The sequence below is a fragment of the Camellia sinensis genome, chromosome 8 (assembly GCF_055761805.1).
Source record: "Camellia sinensis isolate YWXY chromosome 8, ASM5576180v1, whole genome shotgun sequence".
NCBI lineage: Eukaryota > Viridiplantae > Streptophyta > Magnoliopsida > Ericales > Theaceae > Camellia > Camellia sinensis.
Genome location: NC_138968.1, coordinates 116,021,287 through 116,038,572, shown reverse-complemented (window position 1 = coordinate 116,038,572; position 17,286 = coordinate 116,021,287). Strand labels below are relative to the sequence as shown.

Here is a 17,286-nt window from a genome sequence, read left to right as displayed (position 1 = left end):
ACCTATTTCAACGAATTTTAAATAATTTTACATCTCAAAATTTTGTGGTATTTTTATATGACATTAATACATGGGTATAGTATGCTTGTAAAAATTTTAAATGAAAATTCTCTTATGGTGCAAATCCATGTTCGAAGGTTTTATTGCTTAAATTTGGTTGCTTCTATTTTATTCAAACAAATAGAGTTTTAGAATTGTTTTGGTAAGTTTCCTATTTTTGGAACGTTTTTATTTTTGATAACTTTTCAAATTTAGAAAAAAAAATTAAAAAATGATTTTAAGAATAAAAAGACAATCAATATGGAAGCAATCTAATAAAAGAAGTGATAAAACTCATGTATTCAAACAATAGAGTTTTAGAAATTAGTTTTGAATTTTTTTTATTTTTGATAACTTTTCAAATTTAGAAAAAAAATTAAATGATTTTAAAAATACAAAGAGAATTTTATGGAAGCAATCTAATAAAAGAAGTGATAAAACTCATTCTTCTATGAACCAATCATAGGAAACATTATGGTGTATCGTATACACTTTATAATTAAGAAGAAAAATAGCATAATTTTAAATTTTTGAGTCATAATTTAAAAAATATATATATATCATAACTAAACACAGTATGAGGCATTAGTAAAGAACTCATGAGTCATAATTAAAGAAGAAAATTAGTTATAATTAATGAAAAAAATAGTATAACTAAGATACATAGGGTACATCATTTTTAAAACAATATATGTTAGAATTTCCCACCAACCACATAGATGGTTAAGATTAGTTTAAAGCCGAGGTGAATTTAATCTGAATATAAATTTAATATAAAAAGAAATGTTTAAAAAGAATTAGTAATCTTACCAAGATAAAAGGTTAATCAAATATTGGGCAAAAATGGTGCTCAATCAGTGCCTTTTTCTTTTGTACCTAACCTTCCAAATCAAGATATTTTGTTATGACAGATCAATGGCTTCAATAAAAATAGAGTTAGATTTCTCTAATTTTCTCCTCAAAAGATTAAATGGCGACAAGGCACACTAATAAAATACATAATTTAACAGTTCAAAAAAATAGATCAGGCCTAAATACACACAAATCAAGACAATTGATACGTTGTAATTCTCAAACAGCTAAGGGAATTCAAATTCATTAGTATATTATTTAAACATCATCTACTAGGTGGGAAGGTCTCTCAGGTTCCAAGTCAACTTGAAAGTCAGTACACACAAATTAGAAAGATCAATTGCATAGAAAAATAGCAGATGAAAATCTATATTGAAGAAACTGAAGAACTTGGAGTTTTATTATAATTATTTAAAATTAATTAGAATTTAACTATAATAATTAAAAGTTAAATTTTCTTAGGATTTTATAAGATTATTTGGAGTTTGCTTATTTAATACATTTTTTAATTATTTACAAAAAAATGTCTAAAAAAATTAAAAAAATAATATGATCTAAATAAATACACTTATCAACCAAGTACACGCATTTAGTACATTCTCAAACAACTCCAATGTGTGTAAGCTAGACAAATAGGTAGACCAGGCTAGTCGTGGAGGTAGGGAAAAACAGTGACTTGATGTGCAGTAATGATTTTGTGTTTTATTTTGACTGTACAAATGCAATGTGTGTATTTACATAAGTAACTTAGGCACTTCAACTTTTGGCCTTTATGCAGCTTACAATTCCTCAAATTAAAGCTGAAATGGAGAAGACACTCCAATGGCTTGTTTCGATGGCTACAAATACTGAATGGGATTTTTTAATGAATCTGTCAGCTTTCTGCTTGGCCTATGCTTGAATTTGAAATCCGTTAATATTTTCTTGCTCAAGCTTTTAGCTGCCATAATATGGTCATACATGCATTTACATCTTTTTTCCTTTTTATTTGGCCGACAGGGCTCATCAAGGTTTTGGGTGGGTTGGAGAGTGGGCGAACACCTGGTTAGTTATTCGCCTTTCTCTTACTTAGTGCTCGTATTTTCATTTTTGTCAACACTAACATTTAGCCGCACGTGTTCTTTTCTTGCAGTAATGAGTTTGGCAAGAAGGGGGACACCCATAATAACGTGATTCGCCTCTAGACACTTCATCACGCAGATATGCACAAGACAGACCACTGCATCCTCGAAAATGGCACCATGGCTTCACCGTCTAGTCAGTGTTGTGAGACACAGAGATAATGGAATCTGCAGAGCTTTGCCAGTTCGATCTCCAACCTGCAAAGGATTGAATTTGCAGCCAGTGATGATGTAGCAACTCCCATCCCTGATCAATTCTCCAAAGGCCCACAATGCCCAATTGTCACTAGTAGATAGAAATTTATTGGAAAAAGTGATGAACCGGAAAAAGTTGGGTCCTGGAATAAGCAAAAGTCATGAATTTGGTTTGGCCAAGAAGAGAGGAAGCAAAGTTTGGGCACTAAGCAGGAGTACAGGGAACTCGCCGAGTTGGCAATCAGAGCTTCCAAAATCTTGTGTTTTGGATGTAATGGAATGGGTTAGATACAATATTTTGAGAGCATTCATTAAATTTCATTATGAGCATTTTTTTCTTCATTTATTTATTAAATATTTACATATGTTTATTCTCTCATTGTTGTATATACCTTTTACATATGGTCTTAGATTGATATATAGATAATAATTAAGATTTTGTTGGACTCATAATTTGTGCACCCAGGAAAAGGAAAAAAGAAAAAAAAAATGCTGTGCTACACCCTCATGGTCAAATAGCTAGTGGCCTGTTGTTGCAAGTAGAGATGTAAGCAAAATTGATAAAATCGAGCTGACCAATCAAAACCGACTGAAATTTTAGTTTTTGGTCGGTTTTTCATAACATACGGTCTGTTTCAGTTTTGAAACTTTTTGTACCGATGTAAATTGAACCGATCGAATATTATATTTAAATATTTTTATATTATAATTTCTTGAACATTATATGAGAAGTAACTGATATAATACACTTTTGTGATAAAAATTTGAGAGAAAAACATTTATAGAGCAATTTTTATATATTTTCTTTATTTATGTTTAATGTATAATTCTATAATCTACTATAAATTTTTTTAAAATTTCATATAAATTTCTCTTCTACATCAAACTGACAAAATTGAACCGTTGTATTCGGTTTGTATCAGTTTCTTAATCATAAAAATTGAAAAGATCGGTGCGGTACTAAATATACTCTTAACATTGACCAAACCGAACTGCTTACACCCCTAGTTATAAGAAATTGATGAATGCTCATTTTGTTTTAGAAGTCAGGAAGAGTTGGGTCCTTCTGTCATATAACCCTTGAAATTGAATGTAATATAAGCTTGGGGTATGCTTCTCTCCTGTCCTCATCTTGACTGGAGAGGTGTTGTCTGATCATTTTTTAGGATTCTTTGAGTATATTATTTATAAAAACAATTAAATTGATTCTATAATTATAACATATTTATTTTATCTCGCATTTGTCCATAAAAAAATAAATGATTTATTTTTAAAAATATACTTGTCTATTTTTTAGAGACAAATATGATAAAATGAAGATGTTACGATTATGGCATCATCTTAATTTTATTTTTTTAATTTTTTTTTAATAGATGATATACATTAGGAGACCTTGAAATCTTCTAAGAATATTATATGAGAAGTAACTAATATAATACGCTTTTGTAATAAAAATTAGAGAAAAAAAACATTTATAGAGCAATTTTCATATATTTTCTTCATTTATTTTTAATATGAAATTCTATAATCTACTATAAATTTTTTAAAAATTTCATATAAATTTATTTTCTATATCAAACCGACAAAATCAAACCGTAGCATACGGTCTGTATTAGTTTCTTAATCATAAAAACTGAAAAGATTGGTGTGGTGCTAAATATACTCTTAATACCTACCAAACCAAACCGTTTACACCCTTAATTGTAAAAAATTGATGAATGCTCATTTTGTTTTAGAAGTTGGGAAGAGTTGGGTCTTTTTGGTACATAACTCTTGAAATTGAATGTAATATAAGCTTGGGGTATGCTTCCCTCCCGTCCTCATCTTGACTAGAGAAGTGCTATCTAATCATTTTTTAGGATTCTTAGAGTATATTATTTATTAAAAAAAATTAAATTGATTCAATAATTATAATATACTTATTTTATTTCGCATTTGTCTTTAAAAAATATATTTATTTTTAAAAATATACTTGTCTATTTTTTATGAACAAATATCAAAAAATAAAAATACTATTATGAAATCATCTTAATTTTTTTTTGTATAATTTATTTTATTTGTAGATGATACATATTTGGTAGAGCTGTGGGAAAGTGCTTATAACTTATGCCTAAACAGTTTATAACTTATAACTATGAACATAAGCTGATTTCTGACTTATAAATTAAGCATCTCCAGCCCCACTCAAAGAATAAGCTGATTTCTGATTTCTAAAAAGCTATAAGTTATAAGCTATAAACTAAATCAAACACATCAAAATAGCTTAAATTAAACTGAAAGCTAAAATAAGCTATTTTAAGTTCTGCCAAACACGCCCGAGGAGGTCTTGAAATCTTTTTACTTTTTAATTCGGAAAATCTTCTTTTATTTTTTGAAGTGTATATATTATTCCCTCCCTCCAAACTTTGTGGAACACCCGAGAGATTTTTTCCTTTTTCCCTATGTCCTGCCCCTCCCTTTTTCTATTTTACGTTTTGTAGCCCTAGACAACAGTCTCTCTCTCGCTTGCACTTGAATGGAGGCGAGCGGCGATTGGCGACTGTGGTGGCGAGCGGCGATCGGCGATCGGCGATAGTGGTGGCGAGCGACGATCGACTATTGGCGACAGTGGCGGCGCGCAGCGATCGAAGCATCGATTCGAAGGTATTCTTCTCTTCTTTTATTCTCTGATCTTCTCTTTGATGGATCTTCTCTTCCCAACCTTTGTTCTGTGAGTGTGTTCTGTGTTTTTTTTATTTTTATTTTTTCAGTAATTAGGGCTTCTGATCTGTAGCGAGCGCTGGCAGTAGCGATCGAAGGTATTGTTCTCTTCGTTTCTCTTCTCTACTCTGTGTTTTTCTCTTCCCTTCTCAAAAATCGTTATTTGATATTTTTTCAGGCCATGTTGTTGTGTTCATCAAAATGATTTTTAGTTATTATATATTGAAAGGGGTTGCAGTGAGTGATTGTGCATTGTTGATTTATCCCCATTTTTTCAGTTCACTATCATCTACTCAAAACACTTCACCTTCACTGATTAAGAATTTCAATGTGACAATATTTTAAAGAATCATTATTTCAAACCAAACATACTAGAAATGTGTGGGTGTGAATGTATATATTTGTCTGTTAGTTTTATTTTTGATGAAGAATCATTATTTCATATTTTTTCAGTTCATGTTGGGTGTGAATATATATATGTCTGTTGATATTTTTTTCCCAAATTTCAGTTCATGTTGGTGTGTTAAAATTTTATGATATTCTTTATTATTGGTATTTGAAAATTTACTTGATAATCTTTTTATTATGAATAACTTTGCCTTTCAGAAGTGTCAAATTATTTTATTACTACTCTCCCCTGCTTGTTTATATGAATTTTGTCATCAGTTTGCATCTTTTGGGATTTTGGCACTTATTTGATGAAGAGAGACTTGCTATCTGGGTAGTATTTGATTTCTTGTTTCTGAGTCTCTTTGGTGGTTATTGTCAATGAAAGAGTTGCTTTGAAAGCGAGATCATTCTTTCTTTTTTTGTTTTCACACCTCATGTGCAATGTGTTTGCCTTCTTTGTCTGTTTTGAGATGCTTTGAAAGCGAGATCATTCTTTCTTTTTTTGTTTTCACACCTCATGTGCAATGTGTTTGCCTTCTTTGTCTGTTTTGAGATGCTTTGAAAGAGAGATCATTCCTTCTTTGTATTTCTGTGTAGTTTTTGGCTTTTTATCATGATTATGAAAAACGTACTTGGAAAGTTTATTGAAAATATAGTTTCTTCTATTGACAGTTATTGAAGAGAACTACACCATGATTATTTGTAATGGGAATGAACTATTTTCAAGCATATAAAGAGTATAAACAGAAAAAATATATAATATATAAACTTCCCAAACATGTGATGAGACTATTTTTTCCCAGTCTTTGTTGATTATTGTAGTACATGTGTTATAGTAAACCGCCAAACCGATTTGCATCAATCCGCTCAATCCACAGCCACATCCGCCAATCCGGTAGACGATTGCGGATTGATGTTCTTCAATCCGTCAAGTTTCGGACAGATGACGGATTGGGGGTTCCGAGACCACAACCACCCCCTAGTATATATCACATTTACTTTCTAATTTGGGAATTTTTTTCCTTTCAACTCCATGGATGGAGAGGTATTTTATGAGATAATAACAAAAAAAGAATTCAACCTCGAAAAAAAACATATGAACAAGCATTGAAATTTGTGTGCAAAAGAATTTTCTATATACAAAATTTATGTAAATTTCATTATTTTTGCAAAAAGAAATGGTGATGGTGAATTATTTGTTTACTGAATATGTTGGTGTTTCCAATTACAACAGTGTGTGGTGTGGTTAAGTGAAAAGGGCATCTGGTTGCCAAGGTATATATATGTTTTGTTTTGTTTTGTTTTGGGGCCAAGGCTAATTAGTAGTATTTATTGTTTTTGGGGGGGCTAATAATACTAACAAGTGCTAACATGGCAGGCTTAATGGTCGGGCTTTTCAGGTGATCACTCACAGACTAAAATGTGGGCTAAGATCCAAATTTCAAGCCCAGACCCAGCCCAAGTATTATGCAAACTAGTCTAAGGTTGTTTGCATAAAAAAAATGAAAATATCATTTTTTCTTTATCAATATGATTAATAAATTATTAATAAAAAAAGAATTAAGTGTAAGGCAGCCTAATTTAATTATATTAAAATTATGAAGTTCATTATATTTTCTCCAAACTTTTCACAGGAGGTTAGTGTAATTTACCCTTGAAATAACGTGGGTGGAAAGTCAGACAATAAAGCTCCTGTGATTTACATTCTAGGTATTAAAATTAAATGATACAATAATAATAATATTACATACATAAAATACTATAACCATGATCTACTAAATTCAGATCTACACTATATATTGTGAATATTTTACTAAACATTTGGTTTAGTACATAGCATTTCTAATCTCTTATACAATAAAGCTATGCTAATGTTATCAAATCATGCCCCATTTGGGATCCAAAGTTTGGCTAAAATAGTCAATAAAGACAAAAAAAATTAAAATAGTTAATAGTTAATAAAATAAAATATTACATCAAAACTATAATCATTTTAATAGTTAAGGTTTCCAAACAGGCTTCAATATCAATTTTGAGAGTTATTTTAATGAGGAAGAATGAAAAACCAAAAAAAATGATTTATTACATCATCACCACAGTGGTTTGATGGTTGCAGCAGTGCCTTGATATCTTTGATCTTAATCATTCTCCTTCTACTTTCTTTAGCTCTGTCATCCATGAGCTCTGTTATGATCCAACGGTTGAGAAGAGTCCATCGCATGCAACTAACATCCCAAAGTGGAGAAATTTATACCATTAATATCAACAAAATCCATTGATTGATTCAAATATTTGATTTGGAAATTTCAATACTTATGTTTAATTGATTTTTCGAAAAGCAGGTTTCACTTGCTCTTAAGTGTGCATGCTTGAGACTCGAGTATGACTGCTCACGTCTGCCAAAGTTTTTCCGCTTTGAAAATTGCATGTGACATGTGCTTGCAAATGCATTGTGATAATGCCCAAGCACTAATACCACATTGTGATAATTTGTGTTTCAATTAGCATATTTCCCTTTAAAATCATGCTTCGTTTATGACAAAAAGCCATCAATTTTGAAGATGATGGCTATGGCATAGAAAAGGAAAAACCTTCAACCATCCAATAATCATACCTCTTTTGGTTTCGTTCAACGATTTAAAAGCTGAAATCTTAGGGTTGGTTTGGGGTGTCCTAAAAAAGTGCACTTTTTGTCTTTTTACGAAAAAATGTGCAGAAAAGTAGAGATGTGATGTGATGTGATGGAAAAAAGATAAAAAGATAAAAAGATGGATTATATAGGTTATGCCAAACCTAGCCTTAATCAGCCACTATGAAATCCTGTCTTATTAGCACCTTGAATCAAGGTTTTCAATTCCCCTACTCAGTTTTCCATGCCCTTCTCTTTCTTTCTTATGCACACAAACATAACTTGTATATTATCTGTTATTAGAATCTTACGATTCGTTATTCGATTCACGATTTGATTTGCAATTTTTGCAAAATCGATACGAATCTATGAGTGAATCTATTTTGGAAGTGAAGTCTTTAATGAATCGCACGATTCACGATTCGATTCACTTTTTACGATTCATGCAATTTTTGAAATTATTGTGTCCGACATATTTTCGACTCTTTTTTTCTCCATCTTTTTAGTGAAAATGACATCATACAATTTCTAATAGCGTTTAGTACCAAAATAACCAACATATATACATGATTTTTTGTTATTTTAGTGATCATGGAGTTTTTAATAGCATCCAATCAGATTCAGTTAGACCTAACATGTTTTTAACTTTTCTTCTCATTTTTTTTCCCTTTAAAAAATCGTAATATATCTTCTAAAGATGTTTAAGATTAAAGTTACACTATAAATTATCTATTGCTATTTTATTAAATTGAATATTACATTTGTGAGGTAAGTTATACCTTTTAAAGTTAGACTGTGAATTATCTATTGCTATCTTTTGCTCACTGTTACTTAGAAAAGTATGTATGCTTATTGTTCAAATATCAATATCGTTGATAATTATTGTTACTTTAGAAATTGATAGTTTGTCTATTTGGTTATTATTTTTATTCAGAATGGTTGATAAGAAATATCTAAAAAGAAAAAAAGATAAGATGGTGATTTTACATGGGAACTTTTGTTAACTTCTTATCTATTAAACTACGTGATTTTTTTTTGGATAAGTTTTAAACTACGTGATTATCATTCAAAATAATATTTTTATTGATTTAAGTTTAAATATTTTATATTCATAAGATATATTTAACATCTAAATATGTAGCTATATATTTTTAAGTAATTTAAAAAAAGTGACCGAATCTTTATGATTCACGATTCGATTCAATGCGCGATTCGGTATGAGGCTATTTCGATTCACGATACAAATTCCGATTTGACAACTATGAGATGACGTAACGGGGAAACACAAAACACATAATTAATTAAATGGAAAGATGAAGTGATTTCAAAAAACAGCAAAGTGTGTTTAATGCAATTATTAGTTGTACACAAATCAGAAAATCACATAGAAAAGTGGTGCCCCTACAGCAAAATATATGCAACTAAAACACAATTTAAAAACAAAAACAAATTTTCAATTGAAAAACAAAGTTTGTTTATATGACAAAGCAGATTATTCATACTGACAATTGGCAATTGAGACCATTCCAAAAAAAGTCCAACCAACATCATCAACAATTTAAATTGACCTACTAAAAACAAAATAGCAGATAGAAATTTAAGCTGTAATAAGATTTCAAAGTCAACTCCAATAGCTATTAAAAACCACAAATTGAAATTAGATCGTGAACAATAAGACCAACTCCGACCGTGAACAATAAGAACAACTCCAATCGCCTTATGGCCGCCAAACACTACTCCATCAAAATCAATTTTATAACAACCTGCTAAGAGCACACTCTACCGAGTTACTGAGGGCAACTAAGAAGCCCATCGTTCACCGATAACACAAGCACGCACATGACTAAGCTCCATCAGCAAATCACTTATCATTCAAACAATTTCCCCTACATTTCTGCAATCATTATTGAAAATGACTTGGTTACAAGACGTCCACAACCCCCAACACAAAGCCACAGAAAGCCCCCCTGTGTCATCAAATAAGCTTTCAACCTCACAAAACCAATGGGGAAAATCAAAACAAGAGCGCAACTGAGAACACAATAGGAAAGGGCTCATCTGCCACACTTGTTGTGCCAATAGGCAGGTTTAAAGCCATGCTTAAAACTCTTGTGAACTTGTTATAATCAAGATATATCCTTAATTTAAAAAAAAAAAAAAAATTGAAATAAATGAGAGAGGGTGTAGTTGACTAAATGTAGTTGACTAACCATAAGATAAGCACTTTTCCATGACAAATCATTCTTTATAGTTTTACAGGTTTTCTGCACTAGCGCATGTTCAATGAGAGGAGGGTGTAGACACTTTGCTAGATCATTAGCAAGCTATGCATTGAAAGCTTTGATTGATTCCTACTTTTAAGTGACAACCAAAAGCTTTATCGTCACCTCCGTAGTGTTCAAGACCCAAGAACTTGCAATGAGGAACTTGCCACTGACAAAAGCCCTTCTGTGGCAATCAAGCTCATGTCACTATCTCCAGCTGATAGCACTGAACCTAAAGATGTGCAATTAGTTGTGAGCAAGTATGAACCTATTGTTGAGGAACCAACAACACCGGAACCAGAAACCACTGAAGTAACAAAAAGTGACATTGAGGACGGCTTCTATGAGGATCCTGATGACATTCCTACAATCAAGCTCAACATTGAACAGTTCAGATAGAATCTACAGAACTATATGCAAGAGAACTTGGAATTGCATGTAGGAGATATGTCTGCGTCCATCCCTGCCCCCAAACTGAAGAATGTGAGTCAACTACAAACAGAGCATCACGTGTAAGTAGGAATCTTCGAATTAGATATTTATTGTGACACATATACGAGTACATAAAAATTGGATCAAGTTAAATTTTATTTTCCTATTAGACTAGAAAAATCTGTAATTAGCAGTCAATTCAGTTTGACTGAAGTTACTGTCCAAAAGATTTCTTCCATAAATGAAACCCCCCAACCAGAAAAACAAAAACTTAGCTTGCTACCTTACCAAGCCAGTGGATCAAGTTGGATTTTATTTTATGAGTATTGACAAACAACCATTTAGACATTAATATTTGTTAAATAACACAACTTGCTAAGATACTTTTTGCTGCACAACTAACTCCTTCCATCCTGCTACAACTACAAACTTTTAGATTTAGACCCTCTCCTAAAAGGGGTTAGTTACCTCCACTTTTGTTCTATAAACATTTGTGAACGATTAGAAAAAAATGTAACGACATACGTTTCTGCACACATGAACTTCATTTAGAGTATATAAGTAGCACGGGATATGGCCAAATGGTCGACCAGCACCACACAAATAAAATTTACCGCACCATACCTTGGGACAAGGGTAGAGACAAGGACAAGAGGATCATTTGGAAGAGGGAGTTGCATTTCAATTCTCTCACGATTATATAAATTTGGGTAGCTAATCTATTAAGCAATAACAGGTATAAATCAAAATGAAATGTTTCATATAAATATATATAATAATAAAAAATGGTAAACCTCATTATGACTGTGTTACAATCAGACAACTATTCATTCATAATTGGATACATGGCGGACAAATACAACTGTCCAACTCCTCTCATTCCCAATGTCACGTGCGATTCTTAAATACCCATTGTACCCCCATTTTGTACCCTATGAATTCCAAATTACGAAAAAATTTCTAAATTTTTTTTCGCCGTAATCAATTATGACAACTACATGGCAAGCAATTGCTTCATTTGGTTGTTCTCCTTTATATAATACATCATTATTAGACCAGAATAATTTCGAACTAACCATCATGGTTCCTAATACCGGTTAAGTCGTCACTATCGACATAAGATATTCCTCATTACATTGAGATATTTTGATGAACCCATCAATGGTTCTATTTTTTATTGTATTATTACTATTTCTCATCCTTACAACATATATCATTGCGAACTCATAACAATATTCAAACAAATCTCCCCTTCCGTCAGCTTTTGCATTTGGATGACAATTTATTAAGTTTTGCCCAATTTACCATAGATTCAACTCCTACAACAATCCTACCCATAGTTTCAATGGTGGTTATCGTACTTAAAACCTAGCAAATGTGATTAGCATTATGATTTTTTCCATCTGTCATCTATGGAAACCAATTATGGTTTGCAGGAATAACCCATTTATTATCGTCAACTTTTAAATGTATGAAATTTTGTATAAAAAAAATAAAATAATAATCAAGTAAAAAAATAAATAAACCAGGAGTCTTTATGTATTAAAAACAAAATCGACAGAAAAAAATGTGCACTCATTGATTCAATCTATTGACCACCTACAAAGTTCTCAAATTTGTTGCTAAATTTGTAAAATGTAGGTAACAAACTTTCTAACCTTCTATTATCATTTTCATTTGATTTCTTATCACACTCAACAAATGCCTTTCGCATTATTTCAGAAATAGTAGTGTTTCACATTGTTGGCATGTTTTAAACAAACAAAAAGAAATTATTTATGAGAGAGGGCACTATTCAAGTTTCAAATGTTGAGAGGAGAAAAAGAAAAAGAAAAATCAAAATTTAATCCATCTACCAAAAAAAAAAAAAAAAATGACAATTTTCTCTACATCAACAAGACCCTCGCTACTGACATTTATTGGGGAAAGGGAGGGAAGCAGCAAAAACGGATCTTTTTGGATAGAAAGGAATAGGGTCTTGCTCATTCAAAGATTTGTTTTTGCCGTTTTCTTCCTTTTCTCCAATCAATGTCTCTAGCGAGGGTTTAAGTGATGTAGAGAGGGTTTTGTCCTTATTTTTTTTTGGCAAACGGGTTAGGTTTTGGTTTTTGTTTTGTTTCTCCTCTCTTCACCTCAACATGCTCTCTTTGATCAGTAATTGCTTCTTGTTTGTTTAAGAGAATCTCATCAGTGTGAAACATTATTATTTCTGAAGTAATGCGAAAGGCATTTGTTGAGTGCGATGAGAAGTTTAATCAAAATGATAATAGAAGGCTAAGAAGTTTGTTATTTGCATTTTATAAATTTAACATAGATTCGTAACTAGTCAATAGATTGAATCAGCGACTGGTGCAAGTTTTTTTTTTTTTTTTTTTCTTTTCTGTTGCTTTTGTTTTAAATAGATACGACTTATAGCTTATTTATTTTGTTGCTTAATTATTATTATTATTTTTATCCAGAATTCAATGCATCAAAAAGTTGACAATGGTAAGTGGATTATTCTTGCAAATCATAGTTGGTTTTCATGGATGTCAGAAATAAAAAATTAAAATGGTATTCATATTTGCTATGCTTTAAGTACAACAACTACGGTTGAAACTATGGGTAGGATTGTTGCATAAATTGAATCTGTGGTAAATTGGCAAGACTTGATAAATTTTCATCCAAACGCAAAAGCGAATGGAAGGGGAGGTTTGTTTGACTATTGTTATGAGTTCGTAATGATATATAATGTAATGTTGAGAAATAGTAATAATACGATAAACAAACTATTGATGGTTTCATCAAAATATCCCAATATAATGAGGAATATCTTAGGTTGGCAGTGACTACTCAACCGGTACTAGCAACCATGGTGGTTGGTTCGAAATTCTTCCGGTCTAATAGGAATGTATTTTATGAAGGACGTAACGAATAAATGTTTTGCCATGTAGTTGTCATAATTGGTTACAAGAAATTTTAGAGAGTTTTTTGTAATTCAAAATTCGTAGGAATCATGCGTGACATGAGAGAGGAGTTTGACAGTCGTATTTGTTTGCCATGCATCTAGTTATGAATGAATGGTTGTTCGATTTTGATACACTCATGATGAGGTTTACCATTTATTATTATATGTATTTATATAGAACTTTTCATTTTGATTCATATCTATAGTTGCCTAAATAGATTAGCTACACAAATTTTTTTAATCGTGAGAGGGTCATGATGCAACTCCCTCTTCCAAATGATCATCTTGTCCCTACGCTTGCCCTTGTTATCCCAAGGTATGGTTTGGTAAGTTTTGTTTGTGTAGCGCTAGTCTACCATTTGGCTATACCTTGTGTTACTTATATATTCTAAATGAAGTCCATGTGTGCGGATGGATATGTCCTTATGTTCTTTTAATTGTTCACAAAAGGTTATGGAACATAAAAAATCTTGTAGGAGGGAGAAACACTTTTTTTGTAGGCACCCAATGGAAAAAAAACTTAAGTTTTATACTGAGAAGGTGGCATCCCTTACAAATGCTCAGATTTAGAGTAAGGATGTTCTTATTACCCATTCACTAAAATCAAGCTTGAGTGATGCAAATAAATGCTGCCACCATGAACTCTTTCGTAATGATGGTTCAAGTGCTGGTGATCTGGTATGATGTCATGATCTCAAAAGGGCTCTTATCCGTAGAATTATTGACCATCGGTTTGCAGGTGAAAGGTGGGGAAAAAATAAATGCAAAACTAAAGCAAATTGTAATAGAAAATTAAACTATCTATTTGTATTCAATATCAAAAGTATAATTAGTTAACCATCATCCCAATATTTGTAGCCTTAACTAAAAGAAATAACAAAGGAAAGAAATCCTGAATAAGTATAGGACACAAAATTGATTCCGTAAATTAAATGTCCCAAAATAAGTCAAGCTTAAAGAAATTCATCTTGCCCTGCTTCATGTAAGTGCAATGAATCTCGGGCTTCCGCATGTGTTCGCCATCACAATGGTTTTTCTTCTTCTTTGTGTCCAGTATAAATTAAAGTGGCGTGAAGAGTGGTATGCTATTTGGAGTTTGCTCTTTCCTTTTGTATGGAAATCATAAACAATATCCTAACTATGAATCACTATCCAAAAAATGCACATTGTGTATGTGTGCCATGTTCAAGCCTTGGAAATTTGTTTATCTTTTACTCCCTATGTCCATTTACTCTCATCTTTTAGAAGGAATAGAGGATGATATTAATTGGCAAAGGGTTGGATTGAAATATGTGATGACTTTGGAGAATGTATAGATGATATTTGTTGGGTCATATGGGAAGATAATCAATTGGAAGTATGATAATATCTACGGTGAATCCTTCTCTCTTGCCATTTATCGTCCAAGGGGTCGACTCCAATTCGAAGTTCTTAGTTGCTTTGACTGGATGAATTTTAGTGATGGAATAACATTGTCATAATTCTTCGGTTGATTATATCATCAAATGACTTCCACCACGTGAAGGTGACACTCTACACATCTTCCAAAATATAGTGTATTTTTGTTCCAAAATGGTGAATTTAGATATTGAAAGTTGAGAGGGAGATTTTCACCGGATTGGTGGGTCAGGCAAAGCCCATCAAGGCCTAGCCCTAGCAATCTAGCAATACCAGGATATTTCACACTTGGATTATAGCACAAGTGTTGGGCCGGGCAAAGCCCAACAAGGTTGAGCATTTGCAACCTAGCAGAGTGATATAGCCACACTTAGGCCTAGCATACGCTTGGGCCGGGACGGGAAAATGCTTACCAAGGTTTGTTGAGTGTGATAAGTACTATTAAGCTAGAATGGGCTTCTTACCTGCATGTTATAAATTTAGTGATGGAATCGCGCCTCGTTACCTAATTGAATCTACGAGTGATGTAAGTTAGTAAAAGATCATATGAGATTCATGTTTGTTATGATTTAAGTACGACGAACAAGTATTATTAGTGATGATTTTTTATTTTTTATTTTTGATTGGTGAAGTTTAATGATAGTTGTTAGATTAGCATTTAGGGGTGTTGAACTTAAGCTCTCTCCTTGTAAGCACTTAGGTAGTGTTTGTTTGGAGGGATTCAACCATTGGATAGGATTCCAAATCTAGTGGATGGAATAGACCATTGTTTGATTCAAATTTTTTACACCTAACTATTAATCCCAAATCTATTGGATTGTTCTATCGGGGGGTGACGCGATAACTCATCCCATGGGATTAGATAGTCAAATTACATTTTTAACCCTCTGCTATTTAATATGTTTTTCCTTATCTTTTCCACATTTGTTCTTTCACAGCAGTGGAGAACACATTCGTTCCTTCACAGCAGCAGAACCTTTGCATCAACTTTAGATCCCCAATATCAAATCTTCATTAAGGTTTGAAACTTATTCTACATCTTTGATTTTGTTTGCTATTTATTTTTTATTTCGATTTTGATTGTTCAATATGAGGGATTTAGAGATTTTTTTGTATGATATTGTTTTTCTTTCCCTTTGACTATTTTTTCATTTTGATATGAGGGATTATTTTTGCTTGTTCTAATTTTTGTTTTCAGTCTTATTTTTCATTCATTTTTATTTTTTATTTTTTATTATTTATTTATATATATATACACACTTAGATGTTCTGTGGCCATTGGGTATTGATTTAGTGCTTTGTTTTTATTTATTTATTATGTACCTTGGATCTATGGTAGATGGAAAGAGAGAACTATTATATTATTTAAAATTCTTACAACTTTTTTTTTGCTCTATTTTTTGTTTAAAAAAAGAAAAATCTAGGCTCAATGTTTTTTTTATTATATATATATATATATATATTTACTTAGATGTTCTGTGGCCATTGGGTCTTGTTTCGTGCTCTTATTTTTTATTTTTTTTAAATATTTTTTTTTATGTACCTTGGATCTATGGTAGATGGAAAGAAAGAACTATTAAATTATTTAAAATTCTTATAGCCCATTTTTAGCTCTGTTTTTTGTTTAAAGAAAGAAAAATCTTTTTTTTTTTTTGTGTGTATGTGTGTGTGTACGGAATGAAAAATCTATGCTCTGTTTACAGAGAAAAAGATCTTACTGGCCTCATCTTTACATGTATCCTGATAGTTGATCAAGTATTAGTTATTCAGTAGCTCTCCATATGCTTTTGATTTTCTATGGGATGCATTTTTAATGCTGCTTGGTGCATGATTTATGGAATGACAATAGGGAGTAGCACGAGTTTCTGGTTTGTTTATTTTTTTTTTAAATGATGTTTCAGTTAGTATGGGTTCTTGAAGGACTAATATGGATATATATCTATGTTGTATATACTCAGATTGAACATCAAATAGAGCAATTAGATTCATGTGTTTGAATTTTTGCTTATTATTAGGATTACTTTTATAACAACATCAATTTATTTCTCTTTTAAAAAAAAAAAAATCATATTGTCCTGATATTTAATCACATACTTTTTCTTTGTTTTTAAAGAAGGATATAAATTGAAAGTCATAATTCTATTGTTAATGATTTTTTAATTTTTGTGGATTGTAAACATTTATTGAGTGTAATCAATTGTTTAGTATAGTTGTTTATGATTTGTTGTTATGTTTTCTCCTTTCTTTAATTTATTTGTAATTCTAAATGGTTTCTTGTGTATAGAGATAGATCAGAATATCAATGATTTTGACAATGAG

General features: G+C 31.5%; 1 pseudogene; it reads left to right on the top strand.

The window, feature by feature from the left end:
- The first annotated feature begins 1,663 nt into the window (after nucleotides 1-1,663).
- LOC145797994 (protein PSK SIMULATOR 2-like) lies at nucleotides 1,664-10,589 on the top strand (annotated as a pseudogene).
- The last annotated feature ends 6,697 nt before the right edge of the window (nucleotides 10,590-17,286 follow it).